Source organism: Schistocerca piceifrons, unplaced genomic scaffold, assembly GCF_021461385.2.
Source record: "Schistocerca piceifrons isolate TAMUIC-IGC-003096 unplaced genomic scaffold, iqSchPice1.1 HiC_scaffold_1243, whole genome shotgun sequence".
NCBI lineage: Eukaryota > Metazoa > Arthropoda > Insecta > Orthoptera > Acrididae > Schistocerca > Schistocerca piceifrons.
The window spans coordinates 32,200-51,579 of record NW_025727063.1 but is presented as its reverse complement, the minus strand read 5'-3'; the positions used below and the strand labels follow the sequence as shown (position 1 = coordinate 51,579).

The following is a 19,380-nucleotide window of genomic DNA, read 5'->3' as shown; positions in this document are numbered from 1 at the left end:
TTTTTGTTTAAGAACAACGAGCAGAAAATTTCGCAGATTGCCTGTCGTTTTGGTACCTCTCCACACCTCGCCTCTCACAGCCGTTTATAGTGCCTGTCCTTTTGATAAGGGCGAATTCCAAGCGTCAGCTTTCGCGTCAGCCGAGCAAAGTCGGGACAAGTCGGGACATACTACAGGATGGTCTGCGTGGAGCTACGACGAAAAAAACCTTCATTTAACAGCACCTGGCTCACATACTCATACGAAAAAAACTAGCGCCATTTGCGGTGGCCGGGAATCGAACCCGGATCAACTGCTTGGAAGGCAACTATGCTCACCATTACACCACCACCGCACAGCCGCTGCTCGCAACGCCCCGCTGTGTCGGCTTCCTGCCCGCCAGCAGCGGCCCACGGTGATAGTAGCTGCAGGCGCTTTTCGAGGTAGGAGGGTGCATCCACACGCATTCGGGTAGCGCCTCCACGCACGCTGCGTCTTTGGGCAAGACTAGTCGCCGCGGCCGCAAGGTTACTCACACGATAGAGATGAGCATTCGTTTTAAGGCAGTGTAGTGGAGCACTCCGCGTGTGTAGCACTTTTTTCGGTTGTATCCGACGTCGCTGGGTGGCAATCCCACTTTCCCCTGCAGAAAAGTGCTCGGGAAGCACGGGCAGCTTGACGAGCATCGCTGGTTCAATGGCATGTGCCTCAGTAGTGCAGTAGGCAGCGCGTAAGTCTCATAATCTTAAGGCTTGCCGGCACGATAGCTCAGCGTGTTCGGTCTGAGAGTTATCTGCCCTCTGTAATAAAAGACCGAGTCAACGATGAACTTGAACGGGCGCCATCGGACGTCCGCCCCCAACAAATGCAACGAAAGAAATGAGAAGAAAAAAAAAAAATTGGTGAATGCTCGCTTAGCATGCGGACGGCCCGGGTTCGATTCCCGGCCGATGCATCGTTCTGCTGTTCTCGCTATAATGCTGCCGCGCCGATTCCTCGCCTGAGCTGCGTCAGCCTCAGGAATGTATAGCAGGATTCGCTGTGAGAGGAACCATACACGCAGCACGCAATAGACCGTACTTGAACGGTCGTATGCTATTTCTGAACTCTGACGTCGGCCTGTCCCAACAGGCCGCTGTGTTCAGGTGCCGCAAGGGCGATGTACTGTAACCTCGGGCAGTGCTGCGTTCCGTTGAAAAAACTGCGGCAGCAGTTTAATCTAGCAAGTAGGGAAAGCACGTGTAGCAACACAACAGATTCTTGAGAAAGCGCGAACTGTCTATCTCTAATATGAGAGACTTACCAAGTTTCCTGTAACGTTACTTGCAACGTGCCTCGGTAGCGCAGTAGGTAGCGCGTAAGTCTCATAATCTTAAGGTCGTGAGTTCGATCCTCACCCGGGGCATTTAATTTGCTGTACATCATGGCTGAATTAACGGCGTTGCTGTTGCTAGGGAACGAACTTAATTGTCGTTCGTTATCCATAAGGAGTCTACGCCTCAGCGTCAATACGTTTATTTCCAATTATGACAACGTACAACTTTGATCTTTCTCCTCCCTTGTTAGGAGTAAAATAATGAATAGTCAATTTCGGGCTGTGCGCCATGCCAGTCTGTAGGCGCAAATATGCTCGCAAACGGAGAACTGCACTGAGTCCAGATTCAGCACGAAATACGAGAGGAGACGGAGAAAACCTCACGCTTATCGAGCAAATCCGGTGTGGTCTAGTGGCTAGGATACCTGGCTTTCACCCAGGAGGCCCGGGTTCGATTCCCGGTACCGGAACGGAAGTTTTTGCGCACACAACGCTCCATGTTTTGGCCTTCGAACTGTCGTTTGTCGCCCACCTTCCGAAGCTTCGACCGAACGTAATCGGGGAAAACAGGCACATGATGCAATTACTGTCGGCACCGGAATAAAGGGAGAAGAGGCACTGGTCCGTGGTTGGGCTGCTACCAGCGTCAGTGGGAAGTCGGTGAAGTCGCCAGTTGCGCCAGAAGCCAGAAATTACCGTAGTACGCCTACACACGCGTTCCAGTTATTTACATTGCTTGCAGCCGCTCCATCCACAACGAGCGTGAGCCCGGATAGCTCAGTCGGTAGAGCATTAGGCTTTTAACCTAAGGGTCCAGGGTTCAAGTCCCTGTCCGGGCGAAGATTTTAACGTTTCCGTAATGGCTCGTCTCGTAGCGATGGTAGCCCTGCCGTAATCAGTGCACGGAGTTCGTTTCCTGTCAACATTCTGCGCAGACCGGTTGGATTTTTCACGATTCCAGGGAAACTTGGGTTACGAGCAGTCGTGGCCGAGTGGTTAAGGCGTCTGACTAGAAATCAGATTCCCTCTGGGAGCGTAGGTTCGAGTCCTACCGACTGCGTCGGATTTTTCTTTTTTTTGTTTAAGAACAACGAGCAGAAAATTTCGCAGATTGCCTGTCGTTTTGGTACCTCTCCACACCTCGCCTCTCACAGCCGTTTATAGTGCCTGTCCTTTTGATAAGGGCGAATTCCAAGCGTCAGCTTTCGCGTCAGCCGAGCAAAGTCGGGACAAGTCGGGACATACTACAGGATGGTCTGCGTGGAGCTACGACGAAAAAAACCTTCATTTAACAGCACCTGGCTCACATACTCATACGAAAAAAACTAGCGCCATTTGCGGTGGCCGGGAATCGAACCCGGATCAACTGCTTGGAAGGCAACTATGCTCACCATTACACCACCACCGCACAGCCGCTGCTCGCAACGCCCCGCTGTGTCGGCTTCCTGCCCGCCAGCAGCGGCCCACGGTGATAGTAGCTGCAGGCGCTTTTCGAGGTAGGAGGGTGCATCCACACGCATTCGGGTAGCGCCTCCACGCACGCTGCGTCTTTGGGCAAGACTAGTCGCCGCGGCCGCAAGGTTACTCACACGATAGAGATGAGCATTCGTTTTAAGGCAGTGTAGTGGAGCACTCCGCGTGTGTAGCACTTTTTTCGGTTGTATCCGACGTCGCTGGGTGGCAATCCCACTTTCCCCTGCAGAAAAGTGCTCGGGAAGCACGGGCAGCTTGACGAGCATCGCTGGTTCAATGGCATGTGCCTCAGTAGTGCAGTAGGCAGCGCGTAAGTCTCATAATCTTAAGGCTTGCCGGCAACATAGCTCAGCGTGTTCGGTCTGAGAGTTATCTGCCCTCTGTAATAAAAGACCGAGTCAACGATGAACTTGAACGGGCGCCATCGGACGTCCGCCCCCAACAAATGCAACGAAAGAAATGAGAAGAAAAAAAAAAAAATTGGTGAATGCTCGCTTAGCATGCGGACGGCCCGGGTTCGATTCCCGGCCGATGCATCGTTCTGCTGTTCTCGCTATAATGCTGCCGCGCCGATTCCTCGCCTGAGCTGCGTCAGCCTCAGGAATGTATAGCAGGATTCGCTGTGAGAGGAACCATACACGCAGCACGCAATAGACCGTACTTGAACGGTCGTATGCTATTTCTGAACTCTGACGTCGGCCTGTCCCAACAGGCCGCTGTGTTCAGGTGCCGCAAGGGCGATGTACTGTAACCTCGGGCAGTGCTGCGTTCCGTTGAAAAAACTGCGGCAGCAGTTTAATCTAGCAAGTAGGGAAAGCACGTGTAGCAACACAACAGATTCTTGAGAAAGCGCGAACTGTCTATCTCTAATATGAGAGACTTACCAAGTTTCCTGTAACGTTACTTGCAACGTGCCTCGGTAGCGCAGTAGGTAGCGCGTAAGTCTCATAGTCTTAAGGTCGTGAGTTCGATCCTCACCCGGGGCATTTAATTTGCTGTACATCATGGCTGAATTAACGGCGTTGCTGTTGCTAGGGAACGAACTTAATTGTCGTTCGTTATCCATAAGGAGTCTACGCCTCAGCGTCAATACGTTTATTTCCAATTATGACAACGTACAACTTTGATCTTTCTCCTCCCTTGTTAGGAGTAAAATAATGAATAGTCAATTTCGGGCTGTGCGCCATGCCAGTCTGTAGGCGCAAATATGCTCGCAAACGGAGAACTGCACTGAGTCCAGATTCAGCACGAAATACGAGAGGAGACGGAGAAAACCTCACGCTTATCGAGCAAATCCGGTGTGGTCTAGTGGCTAGGATACCTGGCTTTCACCCAGGAGGCCCGGGTTCCATTCCCGGTACCGGAACGGAAGTTTTTGCGCACACAACGCTCCATGTTTTGGCCTTCGAACTGTCGTTTGTCGCCCACCTTCCGAAGCTTCGACCGAACGTAATCGGGGAAAACAGGCACATGATGCAATTACTGTCGGCACCGGAATAAAGGGAGAAGAGGCACTGGTCCGTGGTTGGGCTGCTACCAGCGTCAGTGGGAAGTCGGTGAAGTCGCCAGTTGCGCCAGAAGCCAGAAATTACCGTAGTACGCCTACACACGCGTTCCAGTTATTTACATTGCTTGCAGCCGCTCCATCCACAACGAGCGTGAGCCCGGATAGCTCAGTCGGTAGAGCATTAGGCTTTTAACCTAAGGGTCCAGGGTTCAAGTCCCTGTCCGGGCGAAGATTTTAACGTTTCCGTAATGGCTCGTCTCGTAGCGATGGTAGCCCTGCCGTAATCAGTGCACGGAGTTCGTTTCCTGTCAACATTCTGCGCAGACCGGTTGGATTTTTCACGATTCCAGGGAAGCTTGGGTTACGAGCAGTCGTGGCCGAGTGGTTAAGGCGTCTGACTAGAAATCAGATTCCCTCTGGGAGCGTAGGTTCGAGTCCTACCGACTGCGTCGGATTTTTCTTTTTTTTGTTTAAGAACAACGAGCAGAAAATTTCGCAGATTGCCTGTCGTTTTGGTACCTCTCCACACCTCGCCTCTCACAGCCGTTTATAGTGCCTGTCCTTTTGATAAGGGCGAATTCCAAGCGTCAGCTTTCGCGTCAGCCGAGCAAAGTCGGGACAAGTCGGGACATACTACAGGATGGTCTGCGTGGAGCTACGACGAAAAAAACCTTCATTTAACAGCACCCGGCTCACATACTCATACGAAAAAAACTAGCGCCATTTGCGGTGGCCGGGAATCGAACCCGGATCAACTGCTTGGAAGGCAACTATGCTCACCATTACACCACCACCGCACAGCCGCTGCTCGCAACGCCCCGCTGTGTCGGCTTCCTGCCCGCCAGCAGCGGCCCACGGTGATAGTAGCTGCAGGCGCTTTTCGAGGTAGGAGGGTGCATCCACACGCATTCGGGTAGCGCCTCCACGCACGCTGCGTCTTTGGGCAAGACTAGTCGCCGCGGCCGCAAGGTTACTCACACGATAGAGATGAGCATTCGTTTTAAGGCAGTGTAGTGGAGCACTCCGCGTGTGTAGCACTTTTTTCGGTTGTATCCGACGTCGCTGGGTGGCAATCCCACTTTCCCCTGCAGAAAAGTGCTCGGGAAGCACGGGCAGCTTGACGAGCATCGCTGGTTCAATGGCATGTGCCTCAGTAGTGCAGTAGGCAGCGCGTAAGTCTCATAATCTTAAGGCTTGCCGGCACGATAGCTCAGCGTGTTCGGTCTGAGAGTTATCTGCCCTCTGTAATAAAAGACCGAGTCAACGATGAACTTGAACGGGCGCCATCGGACGTCCGCCCCCAACAAATGCAACGAAAGAAATGAGAAGAAAAAAAAAAAATTGGTGAATGCTCGCTTAGCATGCGGACGGCCCGGGTTCGATTCCCGGCCGATGCATCGTTCTGCTGTTCTCGCTATAATGCTGCCGCGCCGATTCCTCGCCTGAGCTGCGTCAGCCTCAGGAATGTATAGCAGGATTCGCTGTGAGAGGAACCATACACGCAGCACGCAATAGACCGTACTTGAACGGTCGTATGCTATTTCTGAACTCTGACGTCGGCCTGTCCCAACAGGCCGCTGTGTTCAGGTGCCGCAAGGGCGATGTACTGTAACCTCGGGCAGTGCTGCGTTCCGTTGAAAAAACTGCGGCAGCAGTTTAATCTAGCAAGTAGGGAAAGCACGTGTAGCAACACAACAGATTCTTGAGAAAGCGCGAACTGTCTATCTCTAATATGAGAGACTTACCAAGTTTCCTGTAACGTTACTTGCAACGTGCCTCGGTAGCGCAGTAGGTAGCGCGTAAGTCTCATAATCTTAAGGTCGTGAGTTCGATCCTCACCCGGGGCATTTAATTTGCTGTACATCATGGCTGAATTAACGGCGTTGCTGTTGCTAGGGAACGAACTTAATTGTCGTTCGTTATCCATAAGGAGTCTACGCCTCAGCGTCAATACGTTTATTTCCAATTATGACAACGTACAACTTTGATCTTTCTCCTCCCTTGTTAGGAGTAAAATAATGAATAGTCAATTTCGGGCTGTGCGCCATGCCAGTCTGTAGGCGCAAATATGCTCGCAAACGGAGAACTGCACTGAGTCCAGATTCAGCACGAAATACGAGAGGAGACGGAGAAAACCTCACGCTTATCGAGCAAATCCGGTGTGGTCTAGTGGCTAGGATACCTGGCTTTCACCCAGGAGGCCCGGGTTCGATTCCCGGTACCGGAACGGAAGTTTTTGCGCACACAACGCTCCATGTTTTGGCCTTCGAACTGTCGTTTGTCGCCCACCTTCCGAAGCTTCGACCGAACGTAATCGGGGAAAACAGGCACATGATGCAATTACTGTCGGCACCGGAATAAAGGGAGAAGAGGCACTGGTCCGTGGTTGGGCTGCTACCAGCGTCAGTGGGAAGTCGGTGAAGTCGCCAGTTGCGCCAGAAGCCAGAAATTACCGTAGTACGCCTACACACGCGTTCCAGTTATTTACATTGCTTGCAGCCGCTCCATCCACAACGAGCGTGAGCCCGGATAGCTCAGTCGGTAGAGCATTAGGCTTTTAACCTAAGGGTCCAGGGTTCAAGTCCCTGTCCGGGCGAAGATTTTAACGTTTCCGTAATGGCTCGTCTCGTAGCGATGGTAGCCCTGCCGTAATCAGTGCACGGAGTTCGTTTCCTGTCAACATTCTGCGCAGACCGGTTGGATTTTTCACGATTCCAGGGAAACTTGGGTTACGAGCAGTCGTGGCCGAGTGGTTAAGGCGTCTGACTAGAAATCAGATTCCCTCTGGGAGCGTAGGTTCGAGTCCTACCGACTGCGTCGGATTTTTCTTTTTTTTGTTTAAGAACAACGAGCAGAAAATTTCGCAGATTGCCTGTCGTTTTGGTACCTCTCCACACCTCGCCTCTCACAGCCGTTTATAGTGCCTGTCCTTTTGATAAGGGCGAATTCCAAGCGTCAGCTTTCGCGTCAGCCGAGCAAAGTCGGGACAAGTCGGGACATACTACAGGATGGTCTGCGTGGAGCTACGACGAAAAAAACCTTCATTTAACAGCACCTGGCTCACATACTCATACGAAAAAAACTAGCGCCATTTGCGGTGGCCGGGAATCGAACCCGGATCAACTGCTTGGAACGCAACTATGCTCACCATTACACCACCACCGCACAGCCGCTGCTCGCAACGCCCCGCTGTGTCGGCTTCCTGCCCGCCAGCAGCGGCCCACGGTGATAGTAGCTGCAGGCGCTTTTCGAGGTAGGAGGGTGCATCCACACGCATTCGGGTAGCGCCTCCACGCACGCTGCGTCTTTGGGCAAGACTAGTCGCCGCGGCCGCAAGGTTACTCACACGATAGAGATGAGCATTCGTTTTAAGGCAGTGTAGTGGAGCACTCCGCGTGTGTAGCACTTTTTTCGGTTGTATCCGACGTCGCTGGGTGGCAATCCCACTTTCCCCTGCAGAAAAGTGCTCGGGAAGCACGGGCAGCTTGACGAGCATCGCTGGTTCAATGGCATGTGCCTCAGTAGTGCAGTAGGCAGCGCGTAAGTCTCATAATCTTAAGGCTTGCCGGCAACATAGCTCAGCGTGTTCGGTCTGAGAGTTATCTGCCCTCTGTAATAAAAGACCGAGTCAACGATGAACTTGAACGGGCGCCATCGGACGTCCGCCCCCAACAAATGCAACGAAAGAAATGAGAAGAAAAAAAAAAAAATTGGTGAATGCTCGCTTAGCATGCGGACGGCCCGGGTTCGATTCCCGGCCGATGCATCGTTCTGCTGTTCTCGCTATAATGCTGCCGCGCCGATTCCTCGCCTGAGCTGCGTCAGCCTCAGGAATGTATAGCAGGATTCGCTGTGAGAGGAACCATACACGCAGCACGCAATAGACCGTACTTGAACGGTCGTATGCTATTTCTGAACTCTGACGTCGGCCTGTCCCAACAGGCCGCTGTGTTCAGGTGCCGCAAGGGCGATGTACTGTAACCTCGGGCAGTGCTGCGTTCCGTTGAAAAAACTGCGGCAGCAGTTTAATCTAGCAAGTAGGGAAAGCACGTGTAGCAACACAACAGATTCTTGAGAAAGCGCGAACTGTCTATCTCTAATATGAGAGACTTACCAAGTTTCCTGTAACGTTACTTGCAACGTGCCTCGGTAGCGCAGTAGGTAGCGCGTAAGTCTCATAGTCTTAAGGTCGTGAGTTCGATCCTCACCCGGGGCATTTAATTTGCTGTACATCATGGCTGAATTAACGGCGTTGCTGTTGCTAGGGAACGAACTTAATTGTCGTTCGTTATCCATAAGGAGTCTACGCCTCAGCGTCAATACGTTTATTTCCAATTATGACAACGTACAACTTTGATCTTTCTCCTCCCTTGTTAGGAGTAAAATAATGAATAGTCAATTTCGGGCTGTGCGCCATGCCAGTCTGTAGGCGCAAATATGCTCGCAAACGGAGAACTGCACTGAGTCCAGATTCAGCACGAAATACGAGAGGAGACGGAGAAAACCTCACGCTTATCGAGCAAATCCGGTGTGGTCTAGTGGCTAGGATACCTGGCTTTCACCCAGGAGGCCCGGGTTCGATTCCCGGTACCGGAACGGAAGTTTTTGCGCACACAACGCTCCATGTTTTGGCCTTCGAACTGTCGTTTGTCGCCCACCTTCCGAAGCTTCGACCGAACGTAATCGGGGAAAACAGGCACATGATGCAATTACTGTCGGCACCGGAATAAAGGGAGAAGAGGCACTGGTCCGTGGTTGGGCTGCTACCAGCGTCAGTGGGAAGTCGGTGAAGTCGCCAGTTGCGCCAGAAGCCAGAAATTACCGTAGTACGCCTACACACGCGTTCCAGTTATTTACATTGCTTGCAGCCGCTCCATCCACAACGAGCGTGAGCCCGGATAGCTCAGTCGGTAGAGCATTAGGCTTTTAACCTAAGGGTCCAGGGTTCAAGTCCCTGTCCGGGCGAAGATTTTAACGTTTCCGTAATGGCTCGTCTCGTAGCGATGGTAGCCCTGCCGTAATCAGTGCACGGAGTTCGTTTCCTGTCAACATTCTGCGCAGACCGGTTGGATTTTTCACGATTCCAGGGAAGCTTGGGTTACGAGCAGTCGTGGCCGAGTGGTTAAGGCGTCTGACTAGAAATCAGATTCCCTCTGGGAGCGTAGGTTCGAGTCCTACCGACTGCGTCGGATTTTTCTTTTTTTTGTTTAAGAACAACGAGCAGAAAATTTCGCAGATTGCCTGTCGTTTTGGTACCTCTCCACACCTCGCCTCTCACAGCCGTTTATAGTGCCTGTCCTTTTGATAAGGGCGAATTCCAAGCGTCAGCTTTCGCGTCAGCCGAGCAAAGTCGGGACAAGTCGGGACATACTACAGGATGGTCTGCGTGGAGCTACGACGAAAAAAACCTTCATTTAACAGCACCCGGCTCACATACTCATACGAAAAAAACTAGCGCCATTTGCGGTGGCCGGGAATCGAACCCGGATCAACTGCTTGGAAGGCAACTATGCTCACCATTACACCACCACCGCACAGCCGCTGCTCGCAACGCCCCGCTGTGTCGGCTTCCTGCCCGCCAGCAGCGGCCCACGGTGATAGTAGCTGCAGGCGCTTTTCGAGGTAGGAGGGTGCATCCACACGCATTCGGGTAGCGCCTCCACGCACGCTGCGTCTTTGGGCAAGACTAGTCGCCGCGGCCGCAAGGTTACTCACACGATAGAGATGAGCATTCGTTTTAAGGCAGTGTAGTGGAGCACTCCGCGTGTGTAGCACTTTTTTCGGTTGTATCCGACGTCGCTGGGTGGCAATCCCACTTTCCCCTGCAGAAAAGTGCTCGGGAAGCACGGGCAGCTTGACGAGCATCGCTGGTTCAATGGCATGTGCCTCAGTAGTGCAGTAGGCAGCGCGTAAGTCTCATAATCTTAAGGCTTGCCGGCACTATAGCTCAGCGTGTTCGGTCTGAGAGTTATCTGCCCTCTGTAATAAAAGACCGAGTCAACGATGAACTTGAACGGGCGCCATCGGACGTCCGCCCCCAACAAATGCAACGAAAGAAATGAGAAGAAAAAAAAAAAATTGGTGAATGCTCGCTTAGCATGCGGACGGCCCGGGTTCGATTCCCGGCCGATGCATCGTTCTGCTGTTCTCGCTATAATGCTGCCGCGCCGATTCCTCGCCTGAGCTGCGTCAGCCTCAGGAATGTATAGCAGGATTCGCTGTGAGAGGAACCATACACGCAGCACGCAATAGACCGTACTTGAACGGTCGTATGCTATTTCTGAACTCTGACGTCGGCCTGTCCCAACAGGCCGCTGTGTTCAGGTGCCGCAAGGGCGATGTACTGTAACCTCGGGCAGTGCTGCGTTCCGTTGAAAAAACTGCGGCAGCAGTTTAATCTAGCAAGTAGGGAAAGCACGTGTAGCAACACAACAGATTCTTGAGAAAGCGCGAACTGTCTATCTCTAATATGAGAGACTTACCAAGTTTCCTGTAACGTTACTTGCAACGTGCCTCGGTAGCGCAGTAGGTAGCGCGTAAGTCTCATAATCTTAAGGTCGTGAGTTCGATCCTCACCCGGGGCATTTAATTTGCTGTACATCATGGCTGAATTAACGGCGTTGCTGTTGCTAGGGAACGAACTTAATTGTCGTTCGTTATCCATAAGGAGTCTACGCCTCAGCGTCAATACGTTTATTTCCAATTATGACAACGTACAACTTTGATCTTTCTCCTCCCTTATTAGGAGTAAAATAATGAATAGTCAATTTCGGGCTGTGCGCCATGCCAGTCTGTAGGCGCAAATATGCTCGCAAACGGAGAACTGCACTGAGTCCAGATTCAGCACGAAATACGAGAGGAGACGGAGAAAACCTCACGCTTATCGAGCAAATCCGGTGTGGTCTAGTGGCTAGGATACCTGGCTTTCACCCAGGAGGCCCGGGTTCGATTCCCGGTACCGGAACGGAAGTTTTTGCGCACACAACGCTCCATGTTTTGGCCTTCGAACTGTCGTTTGTCGCCCACCTTCCGAAGCTTCGACCGAACGTAATCGGGGAAAACAGGCACATGATGCAATTACTGTCGGCACCGGAATAAAGGGAGAAGAGGCACTGGTCCGTGGTTGGGCTGCTACCAGCGTCAGTGGGAAGTCGGTGAAGTCGCCAGTTGCGCCAGAAGCCAGAAATTACCGTAGTACGCCTACACACGCGTTCCAGTTATTTACATTGCTTGCAGCCGCTCCATCCACAACGAGCGTGAGCCCGGATAGCTCAGTCGGTAGAGCATTAGGCTTTTAACCTAAGGGTCCAGGGTTCAAGTCCCTGTCCGGGCGAAGATTTTAACGTTTCCGTAATGGCTCGTCTCGTAGCGATGGTAGCCCTGCCGTAATCAGTGCACGGAGTTCGTTTCCTGTCAACATTCTGCGCAGACCGGTTGGATTTTTCACGATTCCAGGGAAACTTAGGTTACGAGCAGTCGTGGCCGAGTGGTTAAGGCGTCTGACTAGAAATCAGATTCCCTCTGGGAGCGTAGGTTCGAGTCCTACCGACTGCGTCGGATTTTTCTTTTTTTTGTTTAAGAACAACGAGCAGAAAATTTCGCAGATTGCCTGTCGTTTTGGTACCTCTCCACACCTCGCCTCTCACAGCCGTTTATAGTGCCTGTCCTTTTGATAAGGGCGAATTCCAAGCGTCAGCTTTCGCGTCAGCCGAGCAAAGTCGGGACAAGTCGGGACATACTACAGGATGGTCTGCGTGGAGCTACGACGAAAAAAACCTTCATTTAACAGCACCTGGCTCACATACTCATACGAAAAAAACTAGCGCCATTTGCGGTGGCCGGGAATCGAACCCGGATCAACTGCTTGGAAGGCAACTATGCTCACCATTACACCACCACCGCACAGCCGCTGCTCGCAACGCCCCGCTGTGTCGGCTTCCTGCCCGCCAGCAGCGGCCCACGGTGATAGTAGCTGCAGGCGCTTTTCGAGGTAGGAGGGTGCATCCACACGCATTCGGGTAGCGCCTCCACGCACGCTGCGTCTTTGGGCAAGACTAGTCGCCGCGGCCGCAAGGTTACTCACACGATAGAGATGAGCATTCGTTTTAAGGCAGTGTAGTGGAGCACTCCGCGTGTGTAGCACTTTTTTCGGTTGTATCCGACGTCGCTGGGTGGCAATCCCACTTTCCCCTGCAGAAAAGTGCTCGGGAAGCACGGGCAGCTTGACGAGCATCGCTGGTTCAATGGCATGTGCCTCAGTAGTGCAGTAGGCAGCGCGTAAGTCTCATAATCTTAAGGCTTGCCGGCACGATAGCTCAGCGTGTTCGGTCTGAGAGTTATCTGCCCTCTGTAATAAAAGACCGAGTCAACGATGAACTTGAACGGGCGCCATCGGACGTCCGCCCCCAACAAATGCAACGAAAGAAATGAGAAGAAAAAAAAAAATTGGTGAATGCTCGCTTAGCATGCGGACGGCCCGGGTTCGATTCCCGGCCGATGCATCGTTCTGCTGTTCTCGCTATAATGCTGCCGCGCCGATTCCTCGCCTGAGCTGCGTCAGCCTCAGGAATGTATAGCAGGATTCGCTGTGAGAGGAACCATACACGCAGCACGCAATAGACCGTACTTGAACGGTCGTATGCTATTTCTGAACTCTGACGTCGGCCTGTCCCAACAGGCCGCTGTGTTCAGGTGCCGCAAGGGCGATGTACTGTAACCTCGGGCAGTGCTGCGTTCCGTTGAAAAAACTGCGGCAGCAGTTTAATCTAGCAAGTAGGGAAAGCACGTGTAGCAACACAACAGATTCTTGAGAAAGCGCGAACTGTCTATCTCTAATATGAGAGACTTACCAAGTTTCCTGTAACGTTACTTGCAACGTGCCTCGGTAGCGCAGTAGGTAGCGCGTAAGTCTCATAGTCTTAAGGTCGTGAGTTCGATCCTCACCCGGGGCATTTAATTTGCTGTACATCATGGCTGAATTAACGGCGTTGCTGTTGCTAGGGAACGAACTTAATTGTCGTTCGTTATCCATAAGGAGTCTACGCCTCAGCGTCAATACGTTTATTTCCAATTATGACAACGTACAACTTTGATCTTTCTCCTCCCTTGTTAGGAGTAAAATAATGAATAGTCAATTTCGGGCTGTGCGCCATGCCAGTCTGTAGGCGCAAATATGCTCGCAAACGGAGAACTGCACTGAGTCCAGATTCAGCACGAAATACGAGAGGAGACGGAGAAAACCTCACGCTTATCGAGCAAATCCGGTGTGGTCTAGTGGCTAGGATACCTGGCTTTCACCCAGGAGGCCCGGGTTCCATTCCCGGTACCGGAACGGAAGTTTTTGCGCACACAACGCTCCATGTTTTGGCCTTCGAACTGTCGTTTGTCGCCCACCTTCCGAAGCTTCGACCGAACGTAATCGGGGAAAACAGGCACATGATGCAATTACTGTCGGCACCGGAATAAAGGGAGAAGAGGCACTGGTCCGTGGTTGGGCTGCTACCAGCGTCAGTGGGAAGTCGGTGAAGTCGCCAGTTGCGCCAGAAGCCAGAAATTACCGTAGTACGCCTACACACGCGTTCCAGTTATTTACATTGCTTGCAGCCGCTCCATCCACAACGAGCGTGAGCCCGGATAGCTCAGTCGGTAGAGCATTAGGCTTTTAACCTAAGGGTCCAGGGTTCAAGTCCCTGTCCGGGCGAAGATTTTAACGTTTCCGTAATGGCTCGTCTCGTAGCGATGGTAGCCCTGCCGTAATCAGTGCACGGAGTTCGTTTCCTGTCAACATTCTGCGCAGACCGGTTGGATTTTTCACGATTCCAGGGAAGCTTGGGTTACGAGCAGTCGTGGCCGAGTGGTTAAGGCGTCTGACTAGAAATCAGATTCCCTCTGGGAGCGTAGGTTCGAGTCCTACCGACTGCGTCGGATTTTTCTTTTTTTTGTTTAAGAACAACGAGCAGAAAATTTCGCAGATTGCCTGTCGTTTTGGTACCTCTCCACACCTCGCCTCTCACAGCCGTTTATAGTGCCTGTCCTTTTGATAAGGGCGAATTCCAAGCGTCAGCTTTCGCGTCAGCCGAGCAAAGTCGGGACAAGTCGGGACATACTACAGGATGGTCTGCGTGGAGCTACGACGAAAAAAACCTTCATTTAACAGCACCCGGCTCACATACTCATACGAAAAAAACTAGCGCCATTTGCGGTGGCCGGGAATCGAACCCGGATCAACTGCTTGGAAGGCAACTATGCTCACCATTACACCACCACCGCACAGCCGCTGCTCGCAACGCCCCGCTGTGTCGGCTTCCTGCCCGCCAGCAGCGGCCCACGGTGATAGTAGCTGCAGGCGCTTTTCGAGGTAGGAGGGTGCATCCACACGCATTCGGGTAGCGCCTCCACGCACGCTGCGTCTTTGGGCAAGACTAGTCGCCGCGGCCGCAAGGTTACTCACACGATAGAGATGAGCATTCGTTTTAAGGCAGTGTAGTGGAGCACTCCGCGTGTGTAGCACTTTTTTCGGTTGTATCCGACGTCGCTGGGTGGCAATCCCACTTTCCCCTGCAGAAAAGTGCTCGGGAAGCACGGGCAGCTTGACGAGCATCGCTGGTTCAATGGCATGTGCCTCAGTAGTGCAGTAGGCAGCGCGTAAGTCTCATAATCTTAAGGCTTGCCGGCACTATAGCTCAGCGTGTTCGGTCTGAGAGTTATCTGCCCTCTGTAATAAAAGACCGAGTCAACGATGAACTTGAACGGGCGCCATCGGACGTCCGCCCCCAACAAATGCAACGAAAGAAATGAGAAGAAAAAAAAAAAATTGGTGAATGCTCGCTTAGCATGCGGACGGCCCGGGTTCGATTCCCGGCCGATGCATCGTTCTGCTGTTCTCGCTATAATGCTGCCGCGCCGATTCCTCGCCTGAGCTGCGTCAGCCTCAGGAATGTATAGCAGGATTCGCTGTGAGAGGAACCATACACGCAGCACGCAATAGACCGTACTTGAACGGTCGTATGCTATTTCTGAACTCTGACGTCGGCCTGTCCCAACAGGCCGCTGTGTTCAGGTGCCGCAAGGGCGATGTACTGTAACCTCGGGCAGTGCTGCGTTCCGTTGAAAAAACTGCGGCAGCAGTTTAATCTAGCAAGTAGGGAAAGCACGTGTAGCAACACAACAGATTCTTGAGAAAGCGCGAACTGTCTATCTCTAATATGAGAGACTTACCAAGTTTCCTGTAACGTTACTTGCAACGTGCCTCGGTAGCGCAGTAGGTAGCGCGTAAGTCTCATAATCTTAAGGTCGTGAGTTCGATCCTCACCCGGGGCATTTAATTTGCTGTACATCATGGCTGAATTAACGGCGTTGCTGTTGCTAGGGAACGAACTTAATTGTCGTTCGTTATCCATAAGGAGTCTACGCCTCAGCGTCAATACGTTTATTTCCAATTATGACAACGTACAACTTTGATCTTTCTCCTCCCTTATTAGGAGTAAAATAATGAATAGTCAATTTCGGGCTGTGCGCCATGCCAGTCTGTAGGCGCAAATATGCTCGCAAACGGAGAACTGCACTGAGTCCAGATTCAGCACGAAATACGAGAGGAGACGGAGAAAACCTCACGCTTATCGAGCAAATCCGGTGTGGTCTAGTGGCTAGGATACCTGGCTTTCACCCAGGAGGCCCGGGTTCGATTCCCGGTACCGGAACGGAAGTTTTTGCGCACACAACGCTCCATGTTTTGGCCTTCGAACTGTCGTTTGTCGCCCACCTTCCGAAGCTTCGACCGAACGTAATCGGGGAAAACAGGCACATGATGCAATTACTGTCGGCACCGGAATAAAGGGAGAAGAGGCACTGGTCCGTGGTTGGGCTGCTACCAGCGTCAGTGGGAAGTCGGTGAAGTCGCCAGTTGCGCCAGAAGCCAGAAATTACCGTAGTACGCCTACACACGCGTTCCAGTTATTTACATTGCTTGCAGCCGCTCCATCCACAACGAGCGTGAGCCCGGATAGCTCAGTCGGTAGAGCATTAGGCTTTTAACCTAAGGGTCCAGGGTTCAAGTCCCTGTCCGGGCGAAGATTTTAACGTTTCCGTAATGGCTCGTCTCGTAGCGATGGTAGCCCTGCCGTAATCAGTGCACGGAGTTCGTTTCCTGTCAACATTCTGCGCAGACCGGTTGGATTTTTCACGATTCCAGGGAAGCTTGGGTTACGAGCAGTCGTGGCCGAGTGGTTAAGGCGTCTGACTAGAAATCAGATTCCCTCTGGGAGCGTAGGTTCGAGTCCTACCGACTGCGTCGGATTTTTCTTTTTTTTGTTTAAGAACAACGAGCAGAAAATTTCGCAGATTGCCTGTCGTTTTGGTACCTCTCCACACCTCGCCTCTCACAGCCGTTTATAGTGCCTGTCCTTTTGATAAGGGCGAATTCCAAGCGTCAGCTTTCGCGTCAGCCGAGCAAAGTCGGGACAAGTCGGGACATACTACAGGATGGTCTGCGTGGAGCTACGACGAAAAAAACCTTCATTTAACAGCACCCGGCTCACATACTCATACGAAAAAAACTAGCGCCATTTGCGGTGGCCGGGAATCGAACCCGGATCAACTGCTTGGAAGGCAACTATGCTCACCATTACACCACCACCGCACAGCCGCTGCTCGCAACGCCCCGCTGTGTCGGCTTCCTGCCCGCCAGCAGCGGCCCACGGTGATAGTAGCTGCAGGCGCTTTTCGAGGTAGGAGGGTGCATCCACACGCATTCGGGTAGCGCCTCCACGCACGCTGCGTCTTTGGGCAAGACTAGTCGCCGCGGCCGCAAGGTTACTCACACGATAGAGATGAGCATTCGTTTTAAGGCAGTGTAGTGGAGCACTCCGCGTGTGTAGCACTTTTTTCGGTTGTATCCGACGTCGCTGGGTGGCAATCCCACTTTCCCCTGCAGAAAAGTGCTCGGGAAGCACGGGCAGCTTGACGAGCATCGCTGGTTCAATGGCATGTGCCTCAGTAGTGCAGTAGGCAGCGCGTAAGTCTCATAATCTTAAGGCTTGCCGGCACTATAGCTCAGCGTGTTCGGTCTGAGAGTTATCTGCCCTCTGTAATAAAAGACCGAGTCAACGATGAACTTGAACGGGCGCCATCGGACGTCCGCCCCCAACAAATGCAACGAAAGAAATGAGAAGAAAAAAAAAAAATTGGTGAATGCTCGCTTAGCATGCGGACGGCCCGGGTTCGATTCCCGGCCGATGCATCGTTCTGCTGTTCTCGCTATAATGCTGCCGCGCCGATTCCTCGCCTGAGCTGCGTCAGCCTCAGGAATGTATAGCAGGATTCGCTGTGAGAGGAACCATACACGCAGCACGCAATAGACCGTACTTGAACGGTCGTATGCTATTTCTGAACTCTGACGTCGGCCTGTCCCAACAGGCCGCTGTGTTCAGGTGCCGCAAGGGCGATGTACTGTAACCTCGGGCAGTGCTGCGTTCCGTTGAAAAAACTGCGGCAGCAGTTTAATCTAGCAAGTAGGGAAAGCACGTGTAGCAACACAACAGATTCTTGAGAAAGCGCGAACTGTCTATCTCTAATATGAGAGACTTACCAAGTTTCCTGTAACGTTACTTGCAACGTGCCTCGGTAGCGCAGTAGGTAGCGCGTAAGTCTCATAATCTTAAGGTCGTGAGTTCGATCCTCACCCGGGGCATTTAATTTGCTGTACATCATGGCTGAATTAACGGCGTTGCTGTTGCTAGGGAACGAACTTAATTGTCGTTCGTTATCCATAAGGAGTCTACGCCTCAGCGTCAATACGTTTATTTCCAATTATGACAACGTACAACTTTGATCTTTCTCCTCCCTTATTAGGAGTAAAATAATGAATAGTCAATTTCGGGCTGTGCGCCATGCCAGTCTGTAGGCGCAAATATGCTCGCAAACGGAGAACTGCACTGAGTCCAGATTCAGCACGAAATACGAGAGGAGACGGAGAAAACCTCACGCTTATCGAGCAAATCCGGTGTGGTCTAGTGGCTAGGATACCTGGCTTTCACCCAGGAGGCCCGGGTTCGATTCCCGGTACCGGAACGGAAGTTTTTGCGCACACAACGCTCCATGTTTTGGCCTTCGAACTGTCGTTTGTCGCCCACCTTCCGAAGCTTCGACCGAACGTAATCGGGGAAAACAGGCACATGATGCAATTACTGTCGGCACCGGAATAAAGGGAGAAGAGGCACTGGTCCGTGGTTGGGCTGCTACCAGCGTCAGTGGGAAGTCGGTGAAGTCGCCAGTTGCGCCAGAAGCCAGAAATTACCGTAGTACGCCTACACACGCGTTCCAGTTATTTACATTGCTTGCAGCCGCTCCATCCACAACGAGCGTGAGCCCGGATAGCTCAGTCGGTAGAGCATTAGGCTTTTAACCTAAGGGTCCAGGGTTCAAGTCCCTGTCCGGGCGAAGATTTTAACGTTTCCGTAATGGCTCGTCTCGTAGCGATGGTAGCCCTGCCGTAATCAGTGCACGGAGTTCGTTTCCTGTCAACATTCTGCGCAGACCGGTTGGATTTTTCACGATTCCAGGGAAACTTAGGTTACGAGCAGTCGTGGCCGAGTGGTTAAGGCGTCTGACTAGAAATCAGATTCCCTCTGGGAGCGTAGGTTCGAGTCCTACCGACTGCGTCGGATTTTTCTTTTTTTTGTTTAAGAACAACGAGCAGAAAATTTCGCAGATTGCCTGTCGTTTTGGTACCTCTCCACACCTCGCCTCTCACAGCCGTTTATAGTGCCTGTCCTTTTGATAAGGGCGAATTCCAAGCGTCAGCTTTCGCGTCAGCCGAGCAAAGTCGGGACAAGTCGGGACATACTACAGGATGGTCTGCGTGGAGCTACGACGAAAAAAACCTTCATTTAACAGCACCTGGCTCACATACTCATACGAAAAAAACTAGCGCCATTTGCGGTGGCCGGGAATCGAACCCGGATCAACTGCTTGGAAGGCAACTATGCTCACCATTACACCACCACCGCACAGCCGCTGCTCGCAACGCCCCGCTGTGTCGGCTTCCTGCCCGCCAGCAGCGGCCCACGGTGATAGTAGCTGCAGGCGCTTTTCGAGGTAGGAGGGTGCA

The 19,380-nt window shown here is 52.3% G+C and overlaps 41 non-coding genes across 41 annotated transcripts; 32 read left to right on the top strand and 9 right to left on the bottom strand.

Annotated features, from left to right (window-relative positions):
- Window positions 1–262: 262 nt before the first annotated feature.
- Trnag-ucc lies at window positions 263–334 on the bottom strand. Its single transcript has one exon. It is a non-coding gene; the product is annotated as a tRNA-Gly (tRNA).
- Window positions 335–1,311: 977 nt separating this feature from the next.
- Window positions 1,312–1,384, top strand: Trnam-cau. Its single transcript has one exon. It is a non-coding gene; the product is annotated as a tRNA-Met (tRNA).
- A 308-nt stretch (window positions 1,385–1,692) lies between these two features.
- Window positions 1,693–1,764, top strand: Trnae-uuc. Its single transcript has one exon. It is a non-coding gene; the product is annotated as a tRNA-Glu (tRNA).
- A 296-nt stretch (window positions 1,765–2,060) lies between these two features.
- Window positions 2,061–2,133, top strand: Trnak-uuu. Its single transcript has one exon. It is a non-coding gene; the product is annotated as a tRNA-Lys (tRNA).
- A 139-nt stretch (window positions 2,134–2,272) lies between these two features.
- On the top strand, window positions 2,273–2,354 carry Trnas-aga. Its single transcript has one exon. It is a non-coding gene; the product is annotated as a tRNA-Ser (tRNA).
- Window positions 2,355–2,630: 276 nt separating this feature from the next.
- Window positions 2,631–2,702, bottom strand: Trnag-ucc. Its single transcript has one exon. It is a non-coding gene; the product is annotated as a tRNA-Gly (tRNA).
- Window positions 2,703–3,680: 978 nt separating this feature from the next.
- On the top strand, window positions 3,681–3,753 carry Trnam-cau. Its single transcript has one exon. It is a non-coding gene; the product is annotated as a tRNA-Met (tRNA).
- A 308-nt stretch (window positions 3,754–4,061) lies between these two features.
- Window positions 4,062–4,133, top strand: Trnae-uuc. Its single transcript has one exon. It is a non-coding gene; the product is annotated as a tRNA-Glu (tRNA).
- Window positions 4,134–4,429: 296 nt separating this feature from the next.
- Window positions 4,430–4,502, top strand: Trnak-uuu. Its single transcript has one exon. It is a non-coding gene; the product is annotated as a tRNA-Lys (tRNA).
- Window positions 4,503–4,641: 139 nt separating this feature from the next.
- On the top strand, window positions 4,642–4,723 carry Trnas-aga. Its single transcript has one exon. It is a non-coding gene; the product is annotated as a tRNA-Ser (tRNA).
- A 276-nt stretch (window positions 4,724–4,999) lies between these two features.
- Trnag-ucc lies at window positions 5,000–5,071 on the bottom strand. The gene has a single exon. It is a non-coding gene; the product is annotated as a tRNA-Gly (tRNA).
- A 977-nt stretch (window positions 5,072–6,048) lies between these two features.
- On the top strand, window positions 6,049–6,121 carry Trnam-cau. Its single transcript has one exon. It is a non-coding gene; the product is annotated as a tRNA-Met (tRNA).
- Window positions 6,122–6,429: 308 nt separating this feature from the next.
- Window positions 6,430–6,501, top strand: Trnae-uuc. The gene has a single exon. It is a non-coding gene; the product is annotated as a tRNA-Glu (tRNA).
- A 296-nt stretch (window positions 6,502–6,797) lies between these two features.
- Trnak-uuu lies at window positions 6,798–6,870 on the top strand. Its single transcript has one exon. It is a non-coding gene; the product is annotated as a tRNA-Lys (tRNA).
- A 139-nt stretch (window positions 6,871–7,009) lies between these two features.
- Window positions 7,010–7,091, top strand: Trnas-aga. Its single transcript has one exon. It is a non-coding gene; the product is annotated as a tRNA-Ser (tRNA).
- Window positions 7,092–7,367: 276 nt separating this feature from the next.
- Window positions 7,368–7,439, bottom strand: Trnag-ucc. The gene has a single exon. It is a non-coding gene; the product is annotated as a tRNA-Gly (tRNA).
- Window positions 7,440–8,417: 978 nt separating this feature from the next.
- On the top strand, window positions 8,418–8,490 carry Trnam-cau. The gene has a single exon. It is a non-coding gene; the product is annotated as a tRNA-Met (tRNA).
- A 308-nt stretch (window positions 8,491–8,798) lies between these two features.
- Trnae-uuc lies at window positions 8,799–8,870 on the top strand. Its single transcript has one exon. It is a non-coding gene; the product is annotated as a tRNA-Glu (tRNA).
- Window positions 8,871–9,166: 296 nt separating this feature from the next.
- Window positions 9,167–9,239, top strand: Trnak-uuu. The gene has a single exon. It is a non-coding gene; the product is annotated as a tRNA-Lys (tRNA).
- Window positions 9,240–9,378: 139 nt separating this feature from the next.
- On the top strand, window positions 9,379–9,460 carry Trnas-aga. The gene has a single exon. It is a non-coding gene; the product is annotated as a tRNA-Ser (tRNA).
- Window positions 9,461–9,736: 276 nt separating this feature from the next.
- Trnag-ucc lies at window positions 9,737–9,808 on the bottom strand. Its single transcript has one exon. It is a non-coding gene; the product is annotated as a tRNA-Gly (tRNA).
- A 977-nt stretch (window positions 9,809–10,785) lies between these two features.
- Trnam-cau lies at window positions 10,786–10,858 on the top strand. Its single transcript has one exon. It is a non-coding gene; the product is annotated as a tRNA-Met (tRNA).
- Window positions 10,859–11,166: 308 nt separating this feature from the next.
- Window positions 11,167–11,238, top strand: Trnae-uuc. Its single transcript has one exon. It is a non-coding gene; the product is annotated as a tRNA-Glu (tRNA).
- A 296-nt stretch (window positions 11,239–11,534) lies between these two features.
- Trnak-uuu lies at window positions 11,535–11,607 on the top strand. Its single transcript has one exon. It is a non-coding gene; the product is annotated as a tRNA-Lys (tRNA).
- A 139-nt stretch (window positions 11,608–11,746) lies between these two features.
- Window positions 11,747–11,828, top strand: Trnas-aga. Its single transcript has one exon. It is a non-coding gene; the product is annotated as a tRNA-Ser (tRNA).
- Window positions 11,829–12,104: 276 nt separating this feature from the next.
- On the bottom strand, window positions 12,105–12,176 carry Trnag-ucc. The gene has a single exon. It is a non-coding gene; the product is annotated as a tRNA-Gly (tRNA).
- A 976-nt stretch (window positions 12,177–13,152) lies between these two features.
- Trnam-cau lies at window positions 13,153–13,225 on the top strand. The gene has a single exon. It is a non-coding gene; the product is annotated as a tRNA-Met (tRNA).
- Window positions 13,226–13,533: 308 nt separating this feature from the next.
- Trnae-uuc lies at window positions 13,534–13,605 on the top strand. Its single transcript has one exon. It is a non-coding gene; the product is annotated as a tRNA-Glu (tRNA).
- A 296-nt stretch (window positions 13,606–13,901) lies between these two features.
- On the top strand, window positions 13,902–13,974 carry Trnak-uuu. Its single transcript has one exon. It is a non-coding gene; the product is annotated as a tRNA-Lys (tRNA).
- A 139-nt stretch (window positions 13,975–14,113) lies between these two features.
- Window positions 14,114–14,195, top strand: Trnas-aga. Its single transcript has one exon. It is a non-coding gene; the product is annotated as a tRNA-Ser (tRNA).
- A 276-nt stretch (window positions 14,196–14,471) lies between these two features.
- Window positions 14,472–14,543, bottom strand: Trnag-ucc. The gene has a single exon. It is a non-coding gene; the product is annotated as a tRNA-Gly (tRNA).
- Window positions 14,544–15,520: 977 nt separating this feature from the next.
- Trnam-cau lies at window positions 15,521–15,593 on the top strand. The gene has a single exon. It is a non-coding gene; the product is annotated as a tRNA-Met (tRNA).
- A 308-nt stretch (window positions 15,594–15,901) lies between these two features.
- Trnae-uuc lies at window positions 15,902–15,973 on the top strand. The gene has a single exon. It is a non-coding gene; the product is annotated as a tRNA-Glu (tRNA).
- A 296-nt stretch (window positions 15,974–16,269) lies between these two features.
- On the top strand, window positions 16,270–16,342 carry Trnak-uuu. Its single transcript has one exon. It is a non-coding gene; the product is annotated as a tRNA-Lys (tRNA).
- A 139-nt stretch (window positions 16,343–16,481) lies between these two features.
- On the top strand, window positions 16,482–16,563 carry Trnas-aga. The gene has a single exon. It is a non-coding gene; the product is annotated as a tRNA-Ser (tRNA).
- A 276-nt stretch (window positions 16,564–16,839) lies between these two features.
- Window positions 16,840–16,911, bottom strand: Trnag-ucc. Its single transcript has one exon. It is a non-coding gene; the product is annotated as a tRNA-Gly (tRNA).
- A 977-nt stretch (window positions 16,912–17,888) lies between these two features.
- Window positions 17,889–17,961, top strand: Trnam-cau. Its single transcript has one exon. It is a non-coding gene; the product is annotated as a tRNA-Met (tRNA).
- A 308-nt stretch (window positions 17,962–18,269) lies between these two features.
- Trnae-uuc lies at window positions 18,270–18,341 on the top strand. The gene has a single exon. It is a non-coding gene; the product is annotated as a tRNA-Glu (tRNA).
- Window positions 18,342–18,637: 296 nt separating this feature from the next.
- On the top strand, window positions 18,638–18,710 carry Trnak-uuu. Its single transcript has one exon. It is a non-coding gene; the product is annotated as a tRNA-Lys (tRNA).
- A 139-nt stretch (window positions 18,711–18,849) lies between these two features.
- Trnas-aga lies at window positions 18,850–18,931 on the top strand. The gene has a single exon. It is a non-coding gene; the product is annotated as a tRNA-Ser (tRNA).
- A 276-nt stretch (window positions 18,932–19,207) lies between these two features.
- Trnag-ucc lies at window positions 19,208–19,279 on the bottom strand. The gene has a single exon. It is a non-coding gene; the product is annotated as a tRNA-Gly (tRNA).
- Between the last annotated feature and the right edge of the window lie 101 nt (window positions 19,280–19,380).